The following is a 25028-nucleotide window of genomic DNA, read 5'->3' on the forward strand; positions in this document are numbered from 1 at the left end:
ATACCACTGTTGTGATATGCAATGGGTTGTATTGGCATCAATGGGCAATGTGTGATCATGGGTATGTCAGAGTATCAAGATGGGCTCCAGTGTGTACAATATCCAGTAGGGGATGTGGGTGATGTGTACACTGTCATTACACCATGGTACACCTGGTATATGGCCCATGTACCACTCTCTGGTGGTCACTGTCACCGTTACCCATACAGGTGACTGATAGGATACAGCCCAGTTACACATGTGCTGTGAGCTGCCTACCTGTAACACATTGGACACACAGACTACTTAGTTAGCAACAATACACCCAGGTCTCTATGATGTGTATCTGCCTGTTATGTGTCAGTCAATGTGTATATGATGGTATGACACACTATATATTCTCCATATGCAAACATTAAATCTCCCATTACCATATTGTACATGTCTGTGGATGTTCTGCATGTAACATGTGACCTGGTACACACCTCATCCTAAACATGGTGTCGTGTGTGCAATGAAAGCCACACAGGTCAGTAGCGCTACGTACCTAGCTAGGGGTCTAGACACAGTATCGCCAAGTAAGGATGTGTGTGTATGTGGATGGGTTGACATAAGGGTGCAGATTATACATGTACCAGCAGACCACCAGTCAATGTTGCACGGGCAATAACTGTTATACATACCTGTGACATGTGTGCAACTGTACACCAGATATGTCACGGCCATTGTGTCACCACAGTGACATACCCTTGTGCAATATGACTGCAGACCATCCTCCTGCTGACACATGTATGCCTACAACACAAATGGATAACATTGTGGAGGTAACAATCAGTGTTACTAACAGCTGAAATGCATCTTAGCTGCATGGCTACACTACCTGACATGTATGCATTACACATTACCCCTGACAACATCTTACACTACAGTACATTGCAGCACTCTATTACAGCCATAGTGTGCATCAGAACTATATTAGCCTGTCCATGCAGTGATGTTATGGATGACAGGGATGTGGCACAGGTATCATCATATTCACAGGGTGTGTTAAATGCATCATAGGTTCATAGGTTCATAGGTTTATAGGTAGGTACTAGGCTATCTGCCCAAAAGGAATGTATAAGCCTAGCTAGAATGTGCTGGCTTTCACTACCCCCTTAGATTAGTTACCTGTGCCTCTGAAATGATCCCTGGGGTAAAATTTCTGCTTCCCATTAACTCGTCAAGGTTTCTTTTGAAGAGTGTTAGCGAGGAGCTCTGCCTAATGTAGACTTGAATCTTGTTCCAAAGCATGGAAAGTCTCTGGGACAGGAATCTATCCCTCCAGCACATCATATTTATTGTTGTGGTGAGGTTTTAGATCCTTAGAGCATGTGGCTCGAGGGGATAAGGTTTTCTTTAGGTGGAGCATATCCATCAATTCTGGGTTGGACATGGCCTTGTATGTTAGGCAGAGATCATCTCTGAGTAGGCGGTATGCAACAGAGTACAGCTGGAGTTTCTTCAGTTGAGCTGCTGTCTTGTAAGGTACATCCCAAATGGGGTGTTGCACTCTATGATGGGTCTGATGAGTGATGAGTAGAGGGGCACAATGACCTCTTTTGATCTAGATGTGAACCCTTTTGTGATTAGGTGGGCCACGTAGAAGGATTTTCTAACCACTTTGGCAATGTGATTATCAATGATGAGATTGCTATCTGCTTGAGTCCCCAGATCCCTTATTATGTCTTCTGTATTTAGGTGACTACCATCTATGTGGTAGTTTGTGGGTACTTTATATTTTCCAAAGTGGATGACTATGCACTTTTTGGCATTTAGCTTGAGGCCATGATTTTCACACCAGGTATCCATCTCATTGAGACCCTTTTTGAGGATGTCTCTGTCAGCTGGAGAGTCAGTTATAGCCCCTAGTATGCAGCCGTCTGCGAACTTGGTCAGCCATAGTCCTCCTGTGCTTGCCTGTACCTCTAAGAAGTTTATGCCAAACAGGAGCAGTCCTAGGACTGAGCCCTGGGGAATGCCACTTGTAACCGGTTTAGAATCAGACCTAGTTCCCACAACTCTCACCATGTGGGTTCTGTCCATGAGCCAGTTGGCAACCCATCTTGTGATGTAGGGGTTTATGTTCAGGCTGGTGAGCTTGTCTATAATACCAGAATGGGGAATGGTGCTGATGGCCTTTGCAAGGTCTAGGTAGGCTATGTGTACCACCTTTCCCTCATCTATAGCCTTGGTAACTATCTCAAAGAAGTCCACTAGGTTTAGGAGGCATGATCTGCCCTTAACAAAGCCGAACTAGGTAGGGTCCAGTGTTTGCAGGTTCCCAATGTCTCTGTTAATGAATTCCATGATGATGCGCTCCATAGTATTGCAGACCAAGCTAGTCAGGCTTATAGGGCAATAGTTACTAGGGTCTGTTGTGGCTCCACCTTTGTAGAGCAGAATAACTGTTGCTGTGCACCACTCTATGGGTACGTAGCCTGTGGAGAGGCTGAGTTTGAACAGTGTGTCTGGGTGAGAGGTTAGTTCATCTTTGAACTTGTGTAGGATGCAGCCTGGGACACTGTCCAGTTCCATTGATGCTGTGTTTTTGGCTTTGGAGAGGACTATTTTAACCTGAGTGTCTGTGATTTCAGGGGCTCTACATTCTTCTGGTATGGTTATGGCCCCTTTTAGGGTGAGTGGGGAGTGAAGTTTGCACTGAACCTGTCTGCCAGGATGTTAGCGATTTTGGTTGGTTCAGTGTATTTTGTGCCATTCTGCACTAACTCCAAGCTGATCTGAGCATTGCCACTTAGATTCTTGACATAGCTAAGGAATGCCTTGTGGTTATCTTTGGAGTCCTTGGCAAGTTTTCTTTCAAAGCTCGCCTTGGACGATTTTATGAGGCATCATAGTTTCTTGCTGATACTGATCAGGGATGTCTTCCCTTCTTGGGATTTTACTCTTTTCTGTACTAGTTTCCTCCTTCTATTGTATAGCTTGTTTACGGCAGGGGTCCACCACACTGGTTTCCTTTCCTTAGAGGAGTGAGTCTTGGTTTTGCTTGGGATAGCACAATCCATGCATTCTTGTAAGTGCCCATAGAATGCATCAGTAAAGGATTTTGCAGCTTGGACAGCATTATCCTTTAGCATGGGGGCTTTGAAACCTTCCACCTCCATCTAAAGTGACGTGAAGTTTGCTTTTGAAAAGTTTTTCAAGGTGGTTTCCTTGTCCAGGGGTGGGGGCGGAATGTGGATATCCAAAGTGATTTGTTTATGGTCAGATCTAACCAGCGAGGGGCTGACCTCTGGTGTGGAACACCGGTCACCTATGTTGGTGATGACCAGGTCCAATATGTTGTCATCTCTGCTGGGAGTGTTGACCAGTTGTTCCAGGGGGTTTGAGTTTATAAATTCTATGAAATGTTGGGCAAGGGAGTTAATACTTGAGTAGTTCTCCCAGTTAATGTTTGGGTGGTTGAAATCACCCAATATTAGGGTGTTTGGTAGGACCTTTATGTTACCCAGTGTTTCCAGAAATGCAGAATGGGGGTCCTGGGACATGGTGGGTGATCTGTATGAAGCTACAATTTGATTTGCAGTTTTGCCCGTTGTTAGTTTCACTTGGATAATCTCTGAAGCTGTGCCACTAACCTGGAGGTGTGGGTATCCTTGATGAATATGGATATTCCCCCACCTTTTGTATTTCAGTCCGGGTTCTGCGGTCATAATGTATGGTATGAGTTGTAGACTGGTAGTGCTGGGGTGCTATCTGAAACCTTAAACCAGGTTTTTGTTACTGCACGTATACTGATTTTCTCCATACTGAGGAGTGCCTTGAGTGCGTGCATTTTGAGGTTCAGACTTCTGGCATTGAGTAGTATTACCCTCAGATATCTGTTACTTGTGCCATGTATAAAGAGATAGATATTGACATTGATATCGATATAGATAGGTATATATATATATATATATATATATATATATATATATATATATATATATATATATATATATATATAGATATATACTCTGAACAAATGTATCTATGTACAATTGCTGTTATATGATTATATATATATATATATATATATATATATATATATATATATATATATATACCTATAGCTGTCTATCTGTCTACATTTACAGATATATATCTGTACATATATCTATGCATGTTCGGCATATATGTTTGGCCTGTACCTCATTCTCTTGGCAATTGACATGGATGATCTTAGAATTGAAGTCAGTCCCTCGTGCTGACACTTGTGCTTCAGACTTTTTGTCTCCTTCAAAATATGTGTTCTAGTAGATATAAATGTGTAACTAGCAACGTTTTAAGTGTATTAGAGCAGTATGTGACAGATATCCCTATTTGTAGCCATATTTTGGCACACTTTATCCAGAATTCTTGCATTAAGAGGTTGTGTGCTATGATATTACTACATTGCCTGTGCTGTTGACTGATTGTACTGGATGATATGTTTGTACAAACAAGAGGGTTATGTACATCTGACATGGCTTATTGATAAATCACTTTGTGTATGGTGTGCAGGGTCCTGGGTTTGGGCTTGCAGAGGCTGTATATTTTGTTGCTGGACAGAACAACGGCTGTTGGATACAGAGTGATTAAGGGGCATTTGAGCAGTTGTAAGCAGGTGTGCATTTGTTTGCACAGAGCTAAGCAATGCTAACCTCCAGGTGTGGTTTCTTACACTCAGTTAGCTTCTACTTTGCTTAATCTGTGTAGGTAATGCTTACCCCCGCACAAACACACTTAAACATGCTTACTACTGCTTATTTATGCTTACTACTGCTTATTTGTGCTTACACCTGCTTACTAGTGCCTTATTCATTATGACACAGACACTTCACGTGAATTTAATGCAGTACACCACTTCACATTTAAATGTTATTTACTAGGTTATACAGCAAAATGATGTTCATATACAGATTTCACTTGGAAAATAGAATGTGCTGCAGTCGGACTCGAACTGGGAATGTGTGCTCGTTAGGTGGATGTTCTGCTCACAACACTATTGCTGTTCTGCTTTATTTGCTTATTTCTACCATAATGTTATACCCATGTTCCCTTCCCCTGGCCCCCGAGCTCCATGGACACAGCATCCATCCATTCTTCAGTAGCTAGCCCTGCCATACCACACCTCCACACATTTCCCTCTCTGCACGTCTTGGTACTGCTCCAGTATACTGTCTCAACTCAAGCATCTGCAGGCTCTTCATCCATTTAGTCAACGTATGTACAAGCCTTCCTTTGATCCTCCTCTGATACTGGTGGGGGCATTGGTGTGACCCACAACTTTTGGTTCGTCCCACCAGGGATGGACCTGTTGTTGTGACCAGAGTAGACTTAGTTGGTCTACACTGTTTCTCGCACTGGTAGCATCCTGTCAGGGGTTTGAGAAGCAGCGGTTTGCTCACACACCTGCCCAGCCTCATCTCCCGGGTCCATGGAACCAACGCCCTAGGTGTGACTTTCTATGCATGAAGCACGCCCACATGCCCCCATGACGTGCACCATTTTTCAATATTCTCTTCTGTATTATGCAAGACTACTGTTCTCACAGTATGATTGGACAGGCACTGTTCTTTGATACACATAAACTGCTCAAAATACTGTGATTGAGCAATGTACACATGTTTTCTGATATTAATCTGCATACTTAAATACATTTCCTACACTGTTGAGTAACTGTGCTGGATGATATGTTTGTGGTCACAGCAGCTGAATGTGTATCTGCCATGGCTTATTGTAACTCACGTAGACTATAGTGTGCAGGGTGGGGGGTTGCAACCTGGCAGTGCAGATTATTTTGTTAATGGCCACGATGACAGCTGTTGGCTACAGAGTGACTAAGGCACTGTGGAGCAATTGTAGGCGGGTATGCACTGGTTTGCACGAGGCTCAGCATTGCTGACCTCCGGTTGCGGCGTCTTACCCTGAGTTAACTTCTACATTGCTTAACCAGTTTGGTCATTGCTTACTGCCACCCAAACAGGCTTACACCTGCTTGCTCCCACATACCCCCATGCTACTTCATGTATTTAGTTTACATTTGTCGACCGGGGCAATCTGACTGGATGCTTGTCCATTTTCAGCGGTGGCCCAGGGAGTAGAGCTCCTCAGTGAACCCCAGCTACTCATTTCAATTAATACTGAGGTGTTCACATTCATAGAGAGTAACAGACATAACATAGCTACGTACCACATTCGTCATGCTTAGTTTGCGTTAACATGTCGGTATTATACATGCTTAGGTCAGGTTTACATGTCAGGTATGACTGTTGACATAGGTCAGTTTAAGGTGAAGTTGGATTCCAGTTTAACAGTTCTGGATAGGTTACATGCAGGTATTCGGGGTAGGTTTAGTTATTCCATATCTGTGTGGTAGAGTAGAAGTGAATAGTGAAGGAGTAGGTAGGTAGGTAGAGGGGGTGACATTGTAACTGTATAGTAGCCTGTTGGAATAACTGGATGGGGAGAAAAAGGTAAGGTTTGTCGGAAGTTGGGATTTGTATGCGAGGCAGGACAAGAGGTTTCGGTTTCACTAATTGATGTAGGGGTATAGAGTGTAAGTTGGGGGGGGATTTCACAAGGTGGTGAGCATGTGCTGAACCAAGTGTACTTGTGGTGTTCCTTCATGTGTTATTTACATGTGTCCTGTGGGACAGCTGAGGTAATGCATGTGGGTAGATGGTTCCAGATTCTGCCAATATAGTTGGGGAAGAGGGTGTCACCTACGTGTAACTTTAAACATTAATAGACATGGAACTGGAGTTGATAGGTAAGTGGTGCTTATGGGGCACAAAGGGAAGAGATAGTAGGGGAATTATCCAGGGATGTGCAGGAAGGCTGAAGGGAAGGTCCACAGCTGACCATGTCTTCTACAGCAACAGCTGTGCATATACTCTGCATTTGGAGGTTGAATTGGACACTCACACACCTGGCTGGGGACAAGGGCTGCAATAATAACTTGTGATGCCAATGAGATCGGCTTACCTGCCTACAGTGGAGTGTTGCGACCATGTGTTATTTTATGTTATGTAGTGGGTTTGCAACAACACATATGATTATACCGTACTTTGCCATGTAAAATAGACTGCTGCAGTGGGACTCGTACTGGGAATGGCTGCTTGTTAGGCTGCAGCTCTACCCAATTCGCACAATTGCTTACATCCCCAAGGCGGTTCTGCTAGAACTGATCCAGCCAACATGTGCACTCCTCGGCCCATAATTGCATACCCATAATTCCCCCACCTGGCCATCCTCTACAGCACTCATCTTTACTGTGCTAACCACACCAATACATACTGTCCACTATCCAATTCTTGGGACCCATCTCGTACGTTGTCTCGACCTATGGGTCATCAGGCATGCCCAACCCTGTAGTCTGAGTACATACACGGCCTGCCTTGATAAATTGTTACAGGGACTGACTGTGATCATCATCAATTTTTGGGATGTCCTGCAAGGGACGCTCCTGTCTCTGTTGCAAGATTAGACTTGGCGGGTCCACAGTGTTCCCCCCATTGGTTGTGGTTTGGGGAGCAGTGGATTGTTTACATTGTTTGCGTGTTTGTATGTTTCCCCTGTATGGCTGGCGGGGGGGGGGGTAATGCTACGTATTACACATTTGTTGTTTGGGCCCCTCACCCCCATTGGCACGGCCTGTGAACATATGTCATTCCTAAGTGCTGTATCATATTATAGCTATATATCTGTGTGCGTGTGTATATATAAATAAATAAATATATATATATATATATATATATATATATATATATATATATATATATATATATATATACATATATATATATGCACACACACACACACACACACACACACACACACACACACACACACACACACACACACACACACACAAATATATATATCTACATATATATATATATATATATATATATATATATATATATATGTGTGTGTATATGTATATATATATATATATATATATATATATATATATATATATATATATATATATATATCTAACGGCATGTGGATGTATGGATGGCTGCAGATATCTATATCTATATGCAGGTATTTATATATATATATATATATATATATGTCTGTCTATGTATGTATACATTTGTATTACAGAGAGGGTGAGGTATATATCTATTTAGTTATGGATATATATATACATGCACACATACCTCTACATATTTAGCTACATATCCTGTCATGTAGACTGGTATTGCTGGATACTGTGTTCCATGTGCATAACAGCCAGCCTTGTGTGCTATGTATGCTTTGCGATACCTACAACTAGATCCATTAGTGTAATTACAGTCACACGTGAAATCTGTTGTTAGTACCAGGGTAACATTTGTCCCATGTGGGACAACCCAAACATTGGGTATTCAACGTTCGTCTAATCCCAGATTTACAAAGGTACCCATGGCTATTTACATGGACTACAGCGTGTGCCAGACCTAGGACACTTGGGTCGGGACAATATACAGGATGGATCCCAAGGGGGGGTGGAGGGAGGGCAATGTGTGGTGGTCTGGTAGCTACGTGCTGGTAACCAGGGTAGGGATGGTGGCTGCGGGTGTGCAGCATGTGGGGGGGGGGAGCAGAACTGTGAGTAATGAATGCATGGGTCGAGGATGCCCTGGGTTGGATGGGCCTGTACTGGTTGGCCCACCTAGTGGATGGGGGAGAGGGGAATGTGATGTCAACATGTGACACATAACAGAGGGCTACTTTAAATCCCTATTTAAATGAAACACATAGATTACAATGGGCTTGGTAGTGTATTGCAGGGCGGATGTGTTTGGCTAGGGGGGTATGCCAATTTGTATGAGAAGTATATTGTTTGGGGCCTCTCAAGTTCTTTAACGGTGCATGTGAACATATATGTTTCTGTTAATATACCATTGCTATCTACACATATCTGGCCATATATACCTCTATGGGTATATATATATATATATATATATATATATATATATATACATATATATATATATATATATATATATATATATATATATATATATAGTTGCTTACATATTTCTAAGTATGTCCGTATATACGTACGGAGACATATATATCTGCGTACATATATGTAACTTGCTGTGTTGTGTATATGTGGATATATAGGTGTTAACATATATATGTGCAGATGTCAACATTTGCATGTATATATCTGAATATATCTGTATATATGTGTATATATTCCTGGATATTTCTACATATCTATGTATATATATATATATCTATATATATATATATATATATATATATATATATATATATATATATATATATATATATATATATATATATATATATATATATATATATATATATATATATATATATATATATATGTGACTACATCTATAGATATGTTGTAGCCATTTAGATGGTAATATATTTGCACACACACATCCATCTAGATTTAGGTATACATTCCCTGTACTGTTGCATGACTGGGCTGAAGTTATGTTTCTGACAAAATACGATTTATGCATATCTGGCATGGCTTAGTGGTAAATCATTTTGTGTATGGTGATCATGGTCTTGGGTTCCAGCCTTACAGACACTGTTTGTTTTCTTGCTGGGCAGAACACCGGCCATTGGATACAGTGTGATTAAGGCACATTAAAGTGGTTGTAAGTGGGTTTGCGTGGAGGTAAGCACTGCTAACTTCCGGTCACAGTTTCTTACACCCAGTTAGCTTCTCCTTGGCTTAATTTGTGTCGGCAGTGCTTACCCCACGCAAACGCACTTGCACACACTTACTAGTGCTTACATAAGCTTACTACTGCTTATCTGTGCTTACACCTGCTCACTGCTACCTTATTCATTATGATACTGACTCTTCACATGTGCATTTCCTGCAGTACTCCAGTTCGTAAAAATGTATCGTTATTTAGTGTGTTTTGCAATACAAATATTGCTTATATCATTGCCATGTAAAATAGACTGTGCTGCACTGGGACTCAAACTGGAAATGCTTGCTTGTTAGCCGAACGCTCTGCCCACTACACTATTGCTGAGATGCTTCATTTGCATATGTCTTCCTTGTTATCCTCTTCAGCCTTTTAGGCGGCTTTACCCATAGCTAAGCAATGGACACACCCATGCAGCTATGGTTAGATGTACTGGAAGTTTCAGACAGCAATACAGGGGTTTCTTCTTTTGATTTTTAGGTCCTGCTGCTGTAGGACACATGGGGGACTGTTGGTGCGTATATGTGGACACCTATGAGTGGTCTCGCTCATCTATCTCCACTTTCTGCTGCTCAACATTGCAGGACAGTGGTTATTCTGAGGGCTCTGCTCTCAGACATGCCCCCTGCACTCATACACGCTCTGTGTATACCTGCTAGCTTGGGCAGCAGGCCTTCATTACTATGCATGGCACGCTGCTGTCCTGCTCCTAAGCGACCGCTTCCGTGCAGGACTAGACTAGTCCTGCACAAAAGATTAGTAAATCTGGGGATAGTCATAAAATCAGATAGAGGAGGAAATGAAGTTATGCCTTGCCAAGAGCCATTTACATATATGTTTAGTTAAGAAATTCTGTAAAAACCGCTGGACACACCACGAGAAGTTCAATTTCTTTTATTCAATACAAAATATATAAAGGATAAGCGCTTTCACGTGCTATAAGTGCACGCTTCATCAGATCTCAATAAATTCACAAACTGCTTGCTTTTTAAAACAGATCACAGCCTGTAGCAAAGCTTACCCAATTAAGACTCAATTGCCAGCATAGAATTAAAGGAAAAGAATGAATTCACATCTCCACTAGCGGAACATAATTCATTGCTGCTTGTACAATCAATCAAATCTATGTAGATTTGATTGATTGTACAAGCAGCAATGAATTATGTTCCGCTAGTGGAGATGTGAATTCATTCTTTTCCTTTAATTCTATGCTGGCAATTGAGTCTTAATTGGGTAAGCTTTGCTACAGGCTGTGATCTGTTTTAAAAAGCAAGCAGTTTGTGAATTTATTGAGATCTGATGAAGCGTGCACTTATAGCACGTGAAAGCGCTTATCCTTTATATATTTTGTATTGAATAAAAGAAATTGAACTTCTCGTGGTGTGTCCAGCGGTTTTTACAGAATTTCTTGACCAGATACGTTGCAGCAGGACACTTCAGAGATCGGCAACATTGTTTTATTTTATATATGTTTAGTTGTAATGTTTAATTATTTAGAAGACTACAGCCCGGGTTGAATTGCATGTTATTAATTAGTAGAAGAAAGTTATTATTTAGAGAAAGTCATAGAAGTGCAGACAAAACTTACTCCAATTATCCTAACTTTCAAAAGATGCATTGAAAAGTAGTACTTGTATACATTTCTCAGAAAGTACAGGTCAGAGTATAGAGGGATGGTTGAAAATTTAATTTTGATGAGGTAAAATAAGAATGGTATAAAAAAAGAAGAATTAAAATTTAGTGTGGGAATGCAACAGAAATACAGATAGCTTGTTGTTTGTTAGTTTAGATAGGATATGCTATTTAGATATGGAAATGGTCTTACCAACCATGAAAAATTGAGAATTCCAGCCCCAAATTAAGAGTTTTCTGGGGGGGGGGGTGCCCTCATGTTCATAGGTTTATAGCAGTGTACTAAGCTAATGACCACAAGGGCCTCTTTAAGCCTAGTCATGCATCCCAAATCCAAGTTCTGATTCCCATGATAAGGGTAAACTGGGGCTTGGCAGATGAAGCATTTACAAGCAGCAACCTGGGAGATAAACCATTTACAGGCTGTTTGTGTCCATTAGAGACATAGGTGCCAAACCAGGTATAAATTTACTATTCCCCATTCAGTTGTCCAAGTTATTTTTGATTTAGGTTAGGAAGATATTCTGCTTCACCTGGGTAGGGGCCAGGGTTAGTCTCTATGACACATACCTGACTTTCCAGCAGGTCCTGTTTAATCTTACAAGCAATGTTTAATTCTTTAGAATGGGTAATTCTGGTGATGTTTGTTTTGCAGTTGTGCAGGAGATCCATCAGGGTGGGTCTGACAATGGCTTGTATGATAGGAATAGATCTCCCCTCAACAACCTGTAGGAGAAAGAATACAGCAACAAGGCTTTGAGGCAGTCTGCATATGACATGTTACACCCTGCAGTCTCTTAGTAAGGAGCCTCTGTGGACATTCCAATTGTTAGATGTGCCTGGTTTGGTACATACCAGATGGGGCATTGTACTCAGTGAAAGGGCTGATAAATGTTAAATACAGTGGAACAATAACCTCCTTGGACCTGGATCCCATATGTTTGTTTATAAGTTGCACAACATAGAATGATTTCCTCCCTACTGTAGACATGTGATGGTCAAAGGCTAGATTACTGTCTATGTTTGTCTCCAAGTCCATGACTACTGGGTTGACTGTTAGGGTTCTGTTGTCAATATGGTAGCTCATAGGTTCATAGGTTCATAGGCTGGTACTAGGCTATCAGCCCTAGGGCCTATAAAAGCCTAGCCATAACAATTCCCTGGCTATTTCTTCCCACAATATTTACTTCCCTGGACCCTGTCTAGCAGGGTGATTTATGTGATCCCTGGGGTGAATTTCCTATCTCCCATCCAATCGTCAAGGTTCCTTTGGAAGAAGGCAAAAGAGGTGATCTGCTTGACATGTTTGGGCAGTCTATTCCAGAGTTTGGGGAGTCTGTGGGTCAGGAACCTATCCATCCAGCATGTCTTGTTCATTGTGATGACAAGATTTAGATACCTGGAGCATGTGGCTCTGAGGGATTGGGATTTCTTTAAGTGTAGCATGTCCAACAGCTCTGGGTTTGACATGGCCTTGTATGTTAAGCAGAAATCACCTCTGAGTAGACCATATGTGACAGAGTATAGCTGAAGTTTTTTTAGACGGTCAGCATAGGGCATCTGCTTTAGGCCTGTGATTCTTTTAGTGAGGTATTTCTGCGGCCTTTCCAGTTGTTGCAGATGTCTTGAGAAGTACATACCAAATTGGGCGTTGTATTCACTAATGGGTCTAATGAAGGATGAGTACAGTGGGACAATTACCTCCTTTTTTCTGGATGAAAAGCCCTTAGTGATGAGGTGTACCACATAGAAGGACTTTCTGACTGTTGTGGTAATGTGGTTACCGAAGGTGAGACCACTGTCCACCTGTGTCCCTAAGTCCCTTATCACACTTTCAGTCTTTAGTATACTGCCAACTATGTGGTAATTCATGGGTACATGTTTTTCCCAAAGGAAATAACTATACATTTCTTGACACTGAGCTTGAGCCCATGGCTCAGGCAACAAACATCTGTTTCTGTAAGGGCCTTTTGTAGAATATCCACATAATTTGGGATTCAGTAATGGCTCCCAGTTTGCAGTCATCTGCAAACTTTGTTAGCCAGGGTCCCTTAGTGTTGGCCTGTACTTCAGAGAAGTAGATGTCAAACAAGAGTGGTGCCAGGACTGAACCCTGAGGTACTCCACTTGTCATTTGTCTGGGGCTGGATTTGGAGTCGGCTACTTTTCCAGTGTGGGTTCTGTCAGTAAGCCAGTTGGCAACCCATCAAGTGATGTAGGGATTAATGCCCAGCTTAGTAAGTTTATCTATGATTCCATAGTGGAGGATGATGTTGAAGGCCTTGGCGTGGTCCAGATAGGCTGTGTGCACCACCTTTCCCTCATCCACAGCTCTGGAGACTGATTTGAAGAAGTCAATCAGGTTCAGGAGGCAAGTTCTTTCCTTTATGAACCCAAACTGGGTGGGGTCCCATGATTGAAGGTTGCCAATGTCTTTGTTTATAAGTTCCATGATAATACGTTCCATGGCCTTGCAGATCAGGCTTGTCAGACTGATGGGGCGGTAGTTCCCAGGATCCAAGGTGGATCCTCCTTTGTGGAGTGGGATAACTGTAGCTGTGTGCCACTCAGTAGGCACGAAGCCTGAGATGAGGTTATGATTAAACATGACACTTAGGTGAGGTGCAAGTTCATTTTGTAGTTCATGTAGTACACAGCCCGGGATGTCATCTGGTCCCATGGATGCTGTATTCTTAGCTTGGGAGAGTGTGGTTTTTACCTGTGTGGCCGTTTTTACCGGTATTTGGCAAACTTTCGGTATTGAAATGGGCCCTTTAGGGGGTGAGGGGGGGTGAAGTTGACAATGAATCGATCTGCCAGGATATTGGCAATATCCTTGGGATCACTATATTTAATGCCATTCTGTTGTAGCTCAGAGCAGATCTGAGCATTGCCAATTAGATTCTTGACATGGCTATAGAATGCCTTGTGGTTGTCTTTGGAATCTTTGGCAATTTTATTTTCATAACTAGCTTTGGAGGATTTTATGACAGATCTCAGCTTCTTACTGAGGCTGGTAAGGAAGTTTTTTGCATCCTGGGATTTTCCTCTTTTCTGCAATAGTTTCTTCCTTTTGTTGTAAAGTTTGTTTAAGGCAGGGGACCAGCAGATTGGCCTCCTTATTTTGGAGGAGAGTGGTTTGGTTCTATCTGGGATGGCACGATTCATGCACGAGTGGATATGCTCTTACAGTGCCTTAGTGTAGGATTCAACAGTCGAACTTTCAGTTCCCGTCTGCATGGGTGTCATGAAGTTTTCCATTTCTGACTTGAGCAGCATGAAGTTGGCTTTGGAGTTTTTTTATGGAGGTTTCTTTACTGGGGTTTGCGGGAGGGATGTGGATTTCAAGGGTGATTAGCTTATGGTCAGACCTGACCACGAGGGGGTGACCATAAGTATGGAGCATCAATTTCCCATGTTGGTAATGACCAGGTCTAGGATATTGGAGCCTCTGGTGAAACTATGGATTAGTTGATCCAGGGCATTGGAATTTATGAATTCCAAGAACCGTGCGGCAAAGGTGCTGGTACATGAGTAGTTTTCCCAGTTAATGGCAGAGTAGTTAAAAATCACCCAGTATTAGGGTGTTTGGTTGTATCTTAATATTTTCCAGTATGTTTAGAAAGGTGTAGTGAGAATCCTGGGGCATGGTGGGGGATCTGTAGAAAGCTATAATTTGGATTGCAGTCTTACCTAGTGTTAGTTGCACCTGGAGAATCTCAGATGCATTGTGTTGGGAACTAGCTTGATGGTGTGAATATCCTTGGTGAATATGGACACTCCTCTACCTTCAGTGTTTTGGTTCTGGTTTGGTGGCCAAAAAGTGTGGTAAGAGTTGTAGCCTGGTATTGCAGGAGTGCTCTCTAGAGCCTTGAACCAGGTCTCAGTTACTGCACAGATATTGATGTTCTACATTTTTAGAAGTGCCTCGAGAGAGTGCATTTTAAGGTTTAGACTTCTAGCATTGAGTAGCATTACCTTCATATTTTGCATGTTTGTACCTGTTATAGTGATGGTTTTGTAATTTGAACTTTGCCTAAAAAAGGCACTATAGGGGTGGCAAGAGCCTTAGCCAGTAACCTGAATCCCAGGGGCAACAGGTGCGGACCATCTCTGGAAAAGCATCATGGTCTGTCGATCATGTCATCCCAGGCAGACATATACTGGATTCCCTTTGAATGACACCAGAAGCTCAGCCAATTGTTGAAGTCAATCAATTTGTCCTTATACTGTGGTATCATTCTGGGCGAAGGCAGGATGCTACTCAGGGCTAGGGTCATACCTGCCTGGGCCACACGATCTGAGAGGTCTTCCATGTCTCTTTTCATGTAGTCCAGGGAGGTATGTCTCAAGTCATTCACTCCATCATGTCAATGACAGTCATACTTGTACTTGTTGTGAAGTGACTTGAGCACATGCATTATGTGGCGGATCCTGGGACCTGACAGGCAGCTGACTGTAATTTTCTCTTTGTTCAGCCTAGTGAGTGGGACATCAGTGTGTCTGACTATAGAGTCACCTAGTTACCAAGGATGGATAACTCCTGACAGACACTGTTATGCATATCTTGGCATTTAGTTTTAGTCTATGGGTCTGACACAAGTTATTTGACTGCTCTAATTTGCAACCATCTGCAATTTTGGTCAGCCAGAGGCATTTGACATTGGCCTTGATTTCAGGGAAGTAAATGCCAAAAAGGAGCAGTCCCAGTACCAATCCCTGAGAGACTCCTCTTGTGACTGGCCTCTTTGTAAAGGTGGACTCCCCAATTCAAACTTCCTGGGTCCTGTCTGTGAGCCAGATGGCTGTCTACTGAGTGACATTGAGTTTGTCAATAATGCCTGAGTGGGTTATTGTGTCACATGCTTTGGCCAGACCGTGTGAACCATTTTGCCCTCATTCATTGCTTTGGTGACCTTTTCAAAGAAGTCAACCAGGTTGAGTAGGTATGACCTGCCCTTGATGAAACCAAATTAAGTTGTCAAAGTGTTTGGAGATTTCTTATGTCATTATTGATCATTTCCATGATAATTTTTTCCATGGCTTTGTAAATGAGACTAGTAATCCTTATGGGTCTGTTGTTTCCAGGGCCTCTAGATGCCCCATCTTTGTGCAGAGGGATGATTGTTGCTGTTCTCCATTTGTGAGGCAGGAAGCTTGTTTGGATGCTGCAGTTTAATAGCAATTCCAGATGGCCTAATAGGTCATGCTTCATGCTATTGAGAAAGTATCCAAGGATATTGCCTGGGAAAACAATGCAGTATTCTTGGCTTAGAGAGAACATTGAGGACCTGTTCTCTAGTAATAGAAGGGGGAGTTATATTTACTGGTATTTCCTGAAGGGCAGTTTAGGGGAGGGAGAGGTAAAGTTATAGCTGAATTTGTCTGCAGGAGGTTTGCCATGTCTTCTGGCTCAGTATTGGTGGCTCCATTAACACTGAACTCTGCACAAAATTATATTGCCTTTGAGGTTGCGGACATAGCTAAAGAATGCCTTATGGCTGTCCTTGGCCTGGGAGGCCAAATTGACTTCATATGTAGCTTTAGCAGACTTTATTTGTCCTCTGAGTTGTTTGTATAGTTTAATGAGAGTGCTTTTATCCTTCTGAGTGCTATATGCAGCTGTTAACATGCTTGTATAGTGTTTCTGTGAACAGTTCCATGCAGGCAGCAGGATTCTCAGGGTTAATCAGGGCTTGAAATTTGGCAAGGTTATCACTTAATAGAAGCAAGTTGAGTAGTTCCTGAACATTCTAGGATTAGCTGGGACACTGGGTTTTATTTTTACTTCAAAGGAGAACATTTTGTGGTCTGACTTTACCAGAGAAGACATTACACTGGGGGGGGGGGGGGGGTGCAGCACTCTCCCGTGTTAGTGAGGACCACATCCAGTATGTTTGCTCTTCTGGTCAGCATATTGACAGTCTGGTCCAGGCAGTCTGTGTTTGCAAAATCCAGGAATCTCTATGCCTGCACATTTAGTGTCATATATGATTCCCACTTAACAGTGGTGTAATTAAGTCACCCATGGATATGGTTTTGGATTAAGCACGTGGGCTTCAGGCCAGTTATTTTACATTAAGAAGGTTTGTGGTCTGCACTCTTGTGGGAGGAGAGGCTGGACTCTGCCCTTCTGAGATGGGAATTACTGGTTAAAGGCTTATAGTGCCTGCGTATTTGAACTGTTTCTTACTGAAATTGGTACACCTTGTTTGCTGTAGCATAGACTAGATCCAGGCCTGCTGAATCTAGCTTTGTTTGTATGCTTGTTATTTGTTTGCTTGTTATTTCCCTGAAACGCTAATTCCACCTAAAATGCAGCTTTTCAGCGCTTCTGTGGATCCCTAGTGATATCTGCATTGCTTACTATACTTATTTCCTTGTTTCACTTGAAAGAAAGTTACTGTTTGTCATTTTTGCATTTAAGTTACCGCTAAGACATTGCATTTAAGTTACCTGGCACTTGCTCACTAAAGCAATTATATAAGTCGGCACTAAAAAATTAAGAGCACTACACCCTCACAAACTCCCCTTGAGCACCTTGTTCCCCACTGGCCCTTTTTTCAATTATAAAGGAATTCCCAATACTATTCTAGCATGTCCAAAGGTCATTTGTCAATCTCCTCTCCGGTCCAGCTGGTGAATCTGGGAATCTTGAGGCAATGTTACAACTGCCTCATGTACACAGACAACCCTCTCCTCCTCCCAACAAATTCCAACACATGTGAGAGATGTAACCATATAGCCAAACTGGAGGCTAAGCTCTCTCAACTTAGTACTGGCGTAACCAGTCAGGAGGAGAAGGAAACCACACTCACTACAATTCCAGTCTCACATAGACCTACCACGACAGCAAACTAAACACATAAACACACAAAAACATACTCGGAGGCTCTAAATAAAAATCTGCCTAAGCAGCAGAGACCTCCAAAGCAGATACCCAAGCAACCTCTACCCCAAAACAAAACACGTGCAACACATAGCTCACAAAGCCAGTGTGCTGAACAGTCACAGCCCTTAAGGCTAAACAACACACCTGATACACTTGTAATAGGTGACTCTATCGTCAGGCATACTGACGTCCCGCTCACGAGGCTGAACAAGGAGAAGGTCACGGTGAGCTGCCTGTCGGGCGCTAGGATCTGCCACATAACACAAGCACTCAGGTCACTCCAAGGCAAGTACAAATATGAGTCGGTCATTGTCCATGCTGGTGTGAATGACCTGAGATGTACCTCCCTGGACTACATGAAAAGAGACATACAGGAGCTCTCTGAGCATGTAGCCCAGGCCGGTATGACCATGACCTTGAGTAGCATCTTACCCTCACCAAGAATGATGCCACAATATGAAGACAAGATGATCAATTTCAACAATTGGCTTAAATATTGGTGTCATTCAAAGGGGATCCAATGCCTATCAGCCTGGGATGACATGCTCGGCAAGCCACAATGCTTCGCTAGGGACGGCTTACACCTATCACCCCTGGGCTTTCAGATATTGGCAAAGGCTCTTGCTTCCCTCATAGTGCCTTTTTTAGGCAAGGCTCAAAAGACAAACCCACCTCCATAGGTATCACAATGGATAAGAAACTAAGAGTAATGCTACTCAATGCCAGAAGTCTAAACCTCAAGATGCACGCACTCAAAACTCTCCTTAGCATGGAGAACATCGATATCTGTGCAGTAACAGAAACCTGGTTCAAGGCTCCCGAGAGCACCCCAGCACTACCAAGTTATACCTCATACCATGCTTTTTGGCCCCAAAACTTGGACCGAACCACAAAAGGAGGGGGAGAATCAATATTCGTCAAAGATACCCACACCTCCAGGTTGGTGGCACAGCACGAAGCATCAGAGACTATCCATGTGCAACTAACAGTGGGTAAAACTGCTTTCAAGTTTATAGCCTGCTATAGACCACCCTCCCAAACCCAGGAACCCCACTCAGCCTTTCTGAGAACACTGGAAAATATAACGGTCTCTCCAAACACCATTATATTGGGCGACTTCAACTACCCAAACATAGACTGGGAGCATTACTCTAGCTCCAACACCCTAGCCCAAAGGTTCCTAGAATTTATAAACTCAAATGCTATGGAACAACTTGTTACCACTCCCACAAGAGGGGAAAACCTACTGGACCTGATCATCACCAACATGGGGACTCTATGCTCCAGACCAGAAGTGTATCCCTCACTGGTAAGATCAGACCATAAACTAATCTCACTGGATATTCACATCCCGACCCCACCCCCTGCCCAGAAAACCACACTGAAAAACTTCTCTAAAGCAAATTTCACACTCCTCAAAACTGAGGTGGAATCCTTCAAAGCCCCCGAGCCTGTGGAAAATACGGCCCAGACCACAGAATCCTTTATAAACGTATTCTATGAACACCTTCAGGAATGCATGGATCATGCAATCCCAAATAAAACCAAGAACCAATCCTCCAAAGGCAGACGTCCTGTCTGGTGGACCCCAGCCATAAACAAACTATACAATAGAAGGAGGAAGCTACTACATGATAGAGCAAAATCCCAAAAAGGGAAGGCATCTCTGATCAGTATTAGCAAAAAACTATGGGCACTCATAAAATCGTCTAAGGCCAGCTTCAAGAGAAAAATTGCACAGGACACTAAGGATAATCACAAGGCTTTCTTTAGTTATGTTAGGAACCTGGGTGGGAATTCCCAGATATGCTCAGAATTAGTCCAAAATGACAAAAAATACATCGAACCCACAGACATTGCCAACATCCTAGCTGACAGGTTCAGCAACCCCCCACCAAAAGGGCAAATATCTATCCCAGCAGAGTGCAGCCCCACGTGACACCTGAGATGCTCAGGTAAGAGCCGCCCTCTCCAAAGCAAAAAACACAGCATCAATGGGACCAGACGGTGTCATGGGCTGCGTCCTACATGAACTCCAAGAAGAGCTAAACCCAAACATAAAACTACTGTTCAATCTCAGCCTTACTACAGGATATGTACCCAAAGAGTGGTGTACAGCAACAGTGGTCACTCTCCACAAAGGTGGTGCCTCAACGGATCCTGGAAACTATCGCCCCATAAGCCTGACTAGCTTGGTCTGCAAAGCTATGGAAAGGATCATCATGGACCTCATAAATAAAGATATTGGGGACCTACAGACACTGGATCCTACCCAGTTTGGCTTTGTTAAGGTCAGATCCTGCCTCTTAAACCTGGTCAATTTATTTGAAACAGTCACCAAGGCCATTGACGAGGGGAAGGTGGTCCACACAGCCTACCTGGACCTCGCAAAAGCCTTCGATGCAATACCCCACTCGGGCATTATAGATAAGCTCACCAGCTTAAATATAAACCCCTATGACACTAGATGGGTTGCAAACTGGCTCAAGGACAGAACCCACATGGTTAGAATTGCTGGAGCCATGTCAGACTCCAAACCAGTTACAAATGGCATCCCACAACGCTCAGTCCTGGGACCTCTCATGTCTGGTATATATTTCTTGGAGGTACAGACCAACATGGAAGGACTGTGGCTGACCAAATTCGCAGATGGCTGCAAACTGGGTGCCATAATTGACTCTCCAGCTGACACAAGCATCCTCCAAAAGGGCCTCATAGAAACAGACAATTGGTGCCAGAGCCATGGCCTCAAGCTAAATGCCAAAAAGTGTATAGTTATCCCCTTTGGCAAAAACAAAGAAAGTGCCCACAAATTACCACATAGGTGGTAATTCATTAAGTACAGAAGAAGTAATTAGGGACCTGGGGACCCAATTTGATAGCAATCTCTCATCTGACAACCACGTGGCCAAAGTGGTTAGAAAAACATTTTATATAGCCCACCTAATCATGAAGGGGTTCACATCTAGATCAAGGGAGGTCATTGTGCCTCTTTACTCATCCCTCATCAGGCCCATAATTGAGTACAACACCCCTTTTGGGATGTACCTTACCAGACACCTGCAGCAACTGGAAAGACCCCAAAAGTACCTCACCAAGAGGATCAAAGGGCTCAAACAGATGCCATATGCTGCCCAGTTAAAGAAACTCCAGCTCTACTCAGTGGCATACCGCCTGCTCAGGGGTGATCAGTGCCTGATGTATAAAGCCATGTCCAACCCGGAATTAATGGACATGCTGCACCTCAGAAAATCCAAATCCCATCAAGCTACACGCTTGAGAGACTTGAGCCTCAGCACTGAAATAAATAGGACATGCTGGAGGGACAGATTCATAACCCAGAGGCTCCCTTCACTCTGGAATAAAATCCCAGTCCAGGTTAGGCAGAGTCCCTCATTGACTCTCTTCAAGAGGAATCTTGATGAGTGGATAGGAGATCGTAAGTTTACCCCGGGTATCACTTCTGTGTCACTGTTAGACAGAGGCACAGTATACTAACCTCGAAAAAGGGCATAGCAAAATTAATTTAAAATGGGTGGCGAAAGCCAAACAAACTCTGGCTAGGCTTATAAATGCCCTAGAGCAGATAGCCTAGTATGAACATATGAACCTATGAACCTATTAAATAATGAGTGTTTCCAATAAGCTTAAATACATGCTATGAGTTTCCTGGGTCATAGAGGGGACATATAGTTGCAAGAAAGTGGTATGGGATTTTGCCTGTTATGATTTGACCATGCAGAAGCTCAAATGGATTGTCTCATCTCAACAGCCTTGAGGTATATTTATTTTTTATGTAAATCAAGACACCTCAGCCTTGCACTAACAGTGTGCTCTCTGCAGCTTTAAATCACGTCTCAATGACTACACAGACATCAGCATTTTGTAGAGTGAGACGAGCTTATAGGGAGGTGAGTTTCTTGTTCAGACTCCTAGCATTGAGCAATAACACCTTTAGATTTTCTTGGTTTTGATTTGCTATGTCGGAAGGACTTTCACTTTGCCATTGCCTAAAAAGGCACTATGGGGAAGACAATGTTTTAGCTAATATTTGAAAGCCTGGAGGGGAGAGGTGCAGACCATCCATGGAAGAGCAACATGGTCTGTTGATCATCTCCTTCCATATTGACAAATATTGTACTCCCTTGGACATAGTGATTAATGGGCATTTGAGCAGTTGTAAGCGGGTGTGCATGGGCTTGCACAGAGCTAAGCAATGCTAACCTCCAGGTGTAGTTTCTTACACTCAGTTAGCTTCTACTTTGCTTAATCTGTGTAGGCAATGATTACCCCAGCACAAACACACTTAAAAATGCTTAGTACTGCTTTTCTATGCTTACTGCTGCTTATTTGTGCTTACACCTGCTTACTAGTGCCTTATTCATTATGACACAGACACTTCACATGTGAATTTAATGCAGTACTCCAGTTCACATTTAAATGTTATTTAGTAGGTTATACAGCAAAATGATGTTCATATACAGATTTCACTTGGAAAATAGAATGTGCTGCAGTAGGACTCGAACCAGGAATGTGTACTCATTAGGCGGATGCTCTGCTCACAACACTATTGCTGTTCTGCTTCATTTGCATATTTCTACCATAATGTTATACCCATGTTCCTTTCCCCTGGCCCCCAAGCTCCATGCACACAGCATCCATCCATTCTTCAGTAGCTAGCCCTGCCATACAACACCTCCACACATTTCCCTCTCTGCACGTCTTGGTACTGCTCCAGTATACTGTCTCTACCCAAGCATCTGCAGGCTCTTCATCCATTTAGTCAACGTATGTACGAGCCTTCCTTTGATCCCCCTCTGATACTGGTGGGGGCATTGATGTGACCCACAACTTTTGGTTCATCCCACCAGGGTTAGCATCCTGCCAGGGGTTTGAGAGGCAGCAGTTTGCTCACTCACCTGCCCATCCTCATCTCCCTGGTCCGCGGAACCAATGCCCTAGGTGTGACATTCTATGCACGAAGCATGCCCACATGCCCCCATGACGTGCACCATTTTTCAATATTCTCTTCTGTATTATGCAAGACTACTGTTCTCACAGTATGACTGGACAGGCACTGTTCTTTGATACACATAAACTGCTCGAAATATTGTGATTGAGCAATGTAGACATGTTTTCTGATATTAATCTGCATACTTAAATATATTTCCTATACTGTTGAGTAACTGTGCTGGATGATATGTTTGTGGTCACAGCAGCTGAATGTGTATCTGCCATGGCTTATTGTAACTCACGTAGACTATAGTATGCATGGTTGGGGGGTTACAACCTGGCAGTGCAGATTATTTTGTTAATGGCCACGATGACATCTGTTGGCTACAGAGTGACTAAGGCACTGTGGAGCAATTGTAGGCGGGTATGCACTGGTTTGCACGAGGCTCAGCATTGCTGACCTCCAGTTGAGGTGTCTTACCCTGAGTTAACTTCTACATTGCTTAACCAGTTTGGTCATTGCTTACCGCCACCCAAACAGGCTTACACCTGCTTGCTCCAGCATACCCCCATGCTACTTCATGTATTTAGTTTACATTTGTCGACCGGGGCAATCCGACTGGATGCTTGTCTATTTTCAGCGGTGGCCCGGGGAGTATAACTCCACAGTGAACCCCAGCTACTCATTTCAATTAATACTGAGGTGTTCACATTCATAGAGAGTAACAGACATAACATAGCTACGTACCACATTTGTCATGCATAGTTTGCGTTAACATGTCAGTATTATACATGCTTAGGTCAGGTTTACATGTCAGGTATGACTGTTGACATAGGTCAGTTTAAGGTGAAGTTGGATTCCAGTTTAACAGTTCTGGATAGGTTACATGCAGGTATTTGGGGTAGGTGTAGTTATTCCATACCTATGTGGTAGAGTAGAAGTGAATAGTGAAGGAGTAGGTAGGTAGGTAGAGGGGGTGACATTGCAACTGTATAGTAGCCTGTTGGAGTAACTGGATGGGGAGCAAAAGGGAAAGTTTGTCGGAAGTTGGGATTTGTATGTGAGGCAGGACAAGAAGTGTCGGTTTCACTAACTGATGTAGGGTTATAGAGTGTAAGTTGGGGGGGGATTTCACAAGGTGGTGAGCATGTGCTGAACCAAGTGCACTTGTGGTGTTCCTTCATGTGTTATTTACATGTGCCCTGTGGGACAGCTGAAGTAATGCATGTGGGTAGGGGGTTCCAGATTCTGCCAATATAGTTGGGGAAGAGGGTGTCACTTACGTGTTACTTTAAACATTAATAGACATGGAACTGGGGTTGATAGGTAAGTGGTGTTTATGGGGCACAAAGGGAAGAGATAGTAGGGGAATTATCCAGGGATGTGCAGGAAGGCTGAAGGGAAGGTCCACAGCTGACCGTGTCTTCTATAGCAACAGTTGTGCATATACACTGTATTTGGAGGTTGAATTGGACGCTCACATCCCTGGGTGGGGATGAGGACTACAATAATAACCTGTGATGCCAATGAGATTGGTTACCTGCCTACAGTGGAGTGTTGCGTCCATGTGTTATTTGGTGTTATGTAGTGGGTTTTGCAACAACACATATGGTTATACCGTACTTTGCCATGTAAAATAGACTGTGCTGCAGTGGGACTCGTACTGGGAATGGCTGCTTGTTAGCCTGCAACTCTACCCAATTCACACAATTGCTTATATCCCCAGGGCGGTTCTACTAGAACCGATCCAGCCAACACGTGCACGCCTTGGCCCATAATTGCATACCCATAGTTCCCCCACCTGGCCCTCATCTACAGCACTCATCCTTACTGTGGGTACAGGTCAGGTCTA

The sequence above is a fragment of the Protopterus annectens genome, chromosome 3.part1, assembly GCF_019279795.1.
Source record: "Protopterus annectens isolate FY-2018-M chromosome 3.part1, PAN1.0, whole genome shotgun sequence".
Lineage (NCBI taxonomy): Eukaryota > Metazoa > Chordata > Ceratodontiformes > Protopteridae > Protopterus > Protopterus annectens.